The sequence below is a fragment of the Austrofundulus limnaeus genome, unplaced genomic scaffold, assembly GCF_001266775.1.
Source record: "Austrofundulus limnaeus strain Quisiro unplaced genomic scaffold, Austrofundulus_limnaeus-1.0 Scaffold91, whole genome shotgun sequence".
NCBI lineage: Eukaryota > Metazoa > Chordata > Actinopteri > Cyprinodontiformes > Rivulidae > Austrofundulus > Austrofundulus limnaeus.
Window position 1 is genome coordinate 1254154 of NW_013952493.1, and position 6281 is coordinate 1260434.

Genomic DNA, 6281 nt, shown 5'->3' on the forward strand with positions numbered 1-6281 from the left:
CAGAAACAGTACTATATAACATTTTAGACACATTCTAGACAGTTTATCAGCTAAAAAAAGTTAATTTTGGGGTAAGTTACTCTTTAAAAGAAATTCTCATTGTTTATCAGCCTGAATGCACCTTGTTGTTTTAGCAACAGTGCTGGTAATGTTAGATGCTGTAATTAGAGGATGATGAGGGCAGTAATCTGTGCAGAAGCCTTGAAGCGTCTGTAGTTCCAGTGCTGGAGAGGTGCCTACGTGACCCACGGTCAGTGCACCTCGCCGTTTGTTTTTTCTGCGTCTGTCTCTGGCTCGCAGTGCCAGGCTGCTCACCACACCACAACAATAGTGTTTGGAGGCTCGAGTCCCGAGAGAAGCCTCCTGTCTTCCTGTCTTGTGAACAGAACTTCCTGTCTGGACGAAGGAAGGGGTCAAACATTTATTTATTTCCAACTCTGCTTGAAAAGATGTTGCAGGGGAACTCTCCTTGTGTAAATGGTTCACTACGATCTGTAATTGTTAATAGCATGCATTTGATGTTGAAGTTAGCACATAGGAATACGTATTTGGGTGCGGGTAACAATAGGGGAAGGGGTACTTCAAATGATAATGATTATTATTATTGCAGCAAGGATGTTGGAGAGGTTGTGAATCAACCCCACACTGTGTGCTTTCTGCTCTTGTGTCTGGCCTCTCCAGTAATTTGCCAGTCAAGCGACCACTGTGTAGCATGTCCTCTCTGATGGATCATTTCCTTTCATAAATCCATTGCAAGTTGGAAGCTTGATTTCTAGATGCTGCGATAAGGAAGGATGTCCTGTCCTGTCCTTTTCTTTCCATACTTGGCAAAGAAAGCACTACATTTAAATGTATGCAAAGCAGGGATTCCCATAGGTTGAGATCTGGGAAAGTCTTATCTCGTTCACACATGCAGATGCAAACTCTATTATTACATTTTGACAATAAACAAACTCACTCCCTAAGGAAAGGCTTGTATGCGTCAGAAATTTATAGGTCAACAAAACCATGCAGTGAAAATAGAGGCGTTTTCTTAGAGCGTGCCTTGAAGTTTTTTTTTTTTTTTTCACTTTCAAGTCCATGCCTGTCGCTTCCAAAGAGCACCTCAAACAAATCCACACTGGAGGAAGGGCTCCTACACAAACAACATGTTTGAATAAACAAACACAATTTGTATTTTGCCTCTGAGCTGGTCTTGGTTATGTTTGGCATTAACACAATTGTATTTTCTATACTTAGAATCTTTCTGAATGCACGCATGTTTGTCAAATATGGAGGCTGCAATTCAGAAATGTGTCCCTGAAACATCTACATTCTTGTCAACTGCAGCAACAGCACACGCCTCGCAGTGCATTATAATCCACTGTTGATGGTAGACATTTTTAAGGGTGTATTCAGACCAGGAAAGTCCTTTGGTCCATTTGTTTGGTCCGGACCAAAAGTGGACTTTATTTTTTTCGTTTGGTGCGGTTTGCATTCACATTGTTCTTTTTTGCAAACAAACTATAATTTACAAACAAAGCCACGTGGGTGACGATCATTGCTCCCATTGGACAGAAAGACGGTGGGCGGGACTGAGCACACAGACCCGGAAATAAAGATGGAAGTCCTGCTTGCTGTATTTATTATGTGCACATTCGTTCTGTTGGTACAATACAGTACCATTTTGAAATTCAAGAGCAGCTCATTCAACATGGGTTTAATGATGTTTTACTTCTAATTTTGGAACGGCGCCGGCAAATGCGTGCCGCAGCTCAAAGAAGACGACATGCTCTCTGCACTCTGACACACAACATACTAGCAGCAGCATTGGTAAACAGAAGACAGCGGATCAGGTATGATTTCTAAACAATTGCTACCACTTCAGAACACTGATTTTGGGGGCTGCTTGTTGCATAATAATACGATTACTTGAATGAAAATGCTACCATTATCAACACAACTCTGTAAAGATACATTTTACCATCGGTAACATCATATCTGTTGTGTGTGTGACAATTATCTCTATAAACGTGTTTTTCCCAACACACTGCTTCATCTGAAGCCCATAACAGCAAGAGCTAACCCTCTAGGGTTCATATTTTAGATTTTAACTCTTGTTTACATAAATGAAAAAAAAATACAGCCTAATTAAATAAACACACTTCACTTTAGTTTATGCCATCTTTCATATTGCATTATATATTCATACATCACCATTGCCTACACTGTTTTGCTTATGTCATCTTATGTGACCTTTTTTTCTTGTTTCACTGGAGGACCTGGGTCAATCCACGTTCACATGATTGGTGGCAACTCATTCAAACAACATGGACAGACAGAGACTGGTTAAAAAAATTTAGAATGAGAAAATGTACTTTTCAAAACCTCTGCGGCGTTCTACAACCCTACTTAACTCGGCAGCACACAAGGTACAGAAGCCCTCATTCAGTGTAGATACGTGTGGCAATTTGTTTATGGAGACTCGCCACTAACTTGGAATTCAGGTTCATCTCCCACCTTTTTGGAGTTGGAATATCAACATGCTGTCTCATCTCCCAGGAATTAATAACAGCTATAAATGCAGTGTTGAAACCACATGACTTGAAGAGACCTTGTGCAGCTGACTGCAGGAAAATAGTTCAAGGATTAAAAGATAGATGGAGATTCCCACAAGTTGTAGGAGTCATTGATGGTACGCATGTGCCCATCAAAGCCCCCACAAACACACCAGCAGACTATTTTAATAGAAAGGGCCAATATTCTGTCGTCCTACAGGCAGTTGTAGACCACAAAATGAGAATATGGGATGTAAACATTGGGCAACCAGGACGAGTGCATGATGCTCGAGTTTTTACACTCTCTATTTGATCAGATTGAGAGGGGAGAACTTTTTCCACATTGGAATGAAACAATTGAAGGAGTAAATGTTCCTTTTTTAATTTTAGGTGATGCTGCCTATCCATCACTCCCCTGGCTTATGAAGCCATTCCGAGAGAGCAGAGATATGACTGTTGATCAAAGTAACTTTAACTACATATACAGCCAGGCACGAATGTCAGTGGAACGAGTTTTTGGGCACCTCAAAGGGCGCTGGAGATGCCTCCTGAAACAAAATGAGTCACACATTTCACTGATTAGTCAAGTCATCTTAGCGTGTTGTGTCTTGCATAATTTTTGTGAAGTTCTTCATGAGCAATACATAGAAGAAAATGAAGAACAGGATTGATGAAGCATGTGACTGAGGTGGAGAGCTTCCAGCGTAGGTTCCAGTCCAGAGGCCTCAGGACATCCGAAATGCTCTGTCAGTTCATTTTTCAAGGTTCTAAAGTATTTTTTTTTTTTGTGTGTGTGTATTGTAAGAAATCACAGTAAGATAATTTCAAAGACTGTAACATATAGATTGCTCTTACAGATGTTTGTGACTACAGACTTTATTTTTTATGTTTTAAAACTGAACATTTAACAAAATATTTCTTCTCTTTACTATTTGTACAACTTCAACAAATTCTGTTAAATAAAAACTGTACATACCATGTACACATAAGCTTTATATGAAAGTAAAGAACAGTAAACAGACAAAATAAAAAATGTTTTCAAAAAAATGTATTGTCTTGTATAAACAATCTGTGGCACAAACTCTTATTTTTACTACTTGTACAACTTAAACAAATCCTGTTAAATAAAAACTGTACATACCATGTACACATAAGCATTATATGAAAGTACAGAACAGTAAACAGACAAAAAATGTTTTCAAAAATATGTATTGTCTTGTATAAATAACCTTTAGCACAAACTACTACTTGTACAACTTAAACAAATCCCGTTAAATAAAAACTGTACATACCATTTACGCAAAAGCTTTATATGAAAATAAAGAATAGCAAACAGACAAAAGATTTTAAAATAAAAACTAGACTTGTTAAAATATTCTGTAGAACAAACTTTAACATTCAAACAAAACTGTTAACTAGCAGGTAGTGAAAACAATCCTACCTGTGGAAATATCCAATCTACAGGTCACAGAAATGCTGACTGTAATTTACTCTATGCAAGATGTCTGACACTTGTTGAGTACTGTGTATCATTTTGTCTGTTCTCTTCAGCATTGAATGTAGGTGCTTGAATGGATTGTGTGTTCTGCTGTGGGGACTGAAGAAARGACACAGTGCTGCTAGATGTAGACCCAGAAGCTGTTGGAAACCAGTGGGTTGAACTTGATGGTTGTGAGGGATAAAAGTGGGTTTGCTGTGTAGAATTATTTTGTGTTTGACTGCTGAAGGACATCATATTAACAACAGTGCCCATTATCTGACTGACCATCTGTGTGTGTGCCTGGTGTTGGGCTTGCATCATTTGAAATCTTTTCTCCTCTGCCTCCTGATGTGCCTTTATAAGATTCTCCAGAACCAYATTCTCCTGTTTTTGACGGTTTTGTTCAGCTTCTAACATCTGTTGCAGCTGCTTTGTTTGCTGTAAGACAAAATCTTGCAACCCAGAGTCAGACTTWGAAGCTTCAGCTTTGCGCTTTCTGCTCAAGTACTTCCTTGCCTGAACACCACGAACTTCCATTTGCTCCATCACCGCTGAGTGAAGCACTGCTGTCCTCTCTGTCACCGGTGTCATCTGGGGGTTCTTCAGTCTCCTCATCTGTACAAGTGAAATACAAGAAAAAAAATAGATTTCATTAAATTATAGCTTACATTTTCGCAAATGCATACAAATTGACACATGGAAATAGGTTTGTCTGGTATTTGTCTGCTTGGTTGTTGTTTCTTTACACAGGGTGCGACATAAACAGTCCAAATAAAATATCAATAAGCTTTTTACTGTAAAACCCGATCAATGAAATTTTGTTATTCATTCAAAGTAGTTAGTGGCCATAACAAAGAAAATAAAAATTAACATTTGATGCTTACAGCTGTAATAACGAAACACAAAAGATTAACCCACTTACTATTGTTCTCAACTTAAACGGAGTTGCTGATGTTGGAGGGGGAAGTTGTGCTTTCAGATGAAGTATTATCTGATGAAGTGTTCTCTGATGAAGTGTTATCTGCCAGCGGGGTGTTCGTTTCTATGATGTCTACAGGACAAACTGTTGGTCTTGTTCCTAATATTTTATCAAGTTCATCAAATCACGGACATTTGTCTTTTTCTTCTCCTGAACTTCCACTCTTGTTCAGTGCGTCTCTTGCCTTCTGGTAACTTTGGAACAGTTTTTTCACTTTAATGCGGCATTGTTCTGGAGAACGCTTGAAACCCCGCTCCTTCATTTTCTCGGTAAACATGGAGAACACGACTGCATTCTTGTGTCTTCTCGAGAAGATTAGTTGTGTTCATCCGTCCAAATGTCGAGGAGGCACAGTGTCTCTTCGTTGTTCCAGGTCTGTCCACACTCATTGTTTTTAGCGTACATGCAACAGTGGTGTTAGCATTAGCAACAACAATAATGCTATTGTTTCCCATGATGCTTAGCAACAGTGGCCCGTGAAGTCCAAAAAGGCGCATGGTTTATGTAGATGGTTTGGTTCTGGTCCGGTCTGTATTCACTCCAGACGCAAACTGAAACGAATCGTACCAGAGTTCGTTTGGAAGCGGACCGAAACCACCTCAAGAAACGGGTCTCGGTCTGGTTGTTTGATCCACACCAGAGTTCGCATGAGTGTATTCACACCTGCACACAAGGTCCCGACCAATGCTGGAAACAAACTCTGGTTCGTTTAAAGCGGACCAAATTGTCAGGTCTGAATACGACCTTAGATTTTTTTTTATTATTATTGCTTTTAAAATGAATGAAGAATGTATTTTGTTGATATGGCTATATCTGTGTTTAGCTGTATGTGAAGCAGCAGGGGTAAACAATTGTTTTTTTAAGAATGTAAACAAAAACTAACAAAATTTAGCTGTGTTGACCAGTGTAGAATGTCGGTCCGTGTCCAGCTGCTACCAGTTCAGGGCTCATAATAGAAACTATTGGAGGCATTATTTTTGACTCACATCATTTGCCACCTGTGTGTTTTACCCTTAAGCCTCATGATCATAGACGGTTTTTTGTGTTGAGCCATTGATGCTACAGGAAATCAGAATATTTTATTTGTGAATGCTAAATATAAGTAATTCCAGCAATAAGTTGAGTCTTCTAGTCTGAGTGTACAGCATTATAAAATGTAGTGGTTGAGCAATATTACACAGTTTCTTTTAAAAGTTGAGTGAGTGAGTGAGTGAGTGAGTGAGTGAGTGAGTGAGTGAGTGAGTGAGTGAGTGAGTGAGTGAGTGAGTGAGTGAGTGAGTGAGTG

At 39.2% G+C, this 6281-nt stretch overlaps 1 protein-coding gene across 1 annotated transcript in view; it reads left to right on the top strand.

Annotated features, from left to right (window-relative positions):
- The window catches only part of tsr1 (TSR1 ribosome maturation factor), a gene marked incomplete in the record, with an annotated part of 15810 nt that overhangs the window by 5767 nt on the left and 3762 nt on the right, over nt 1-6281 (top strand).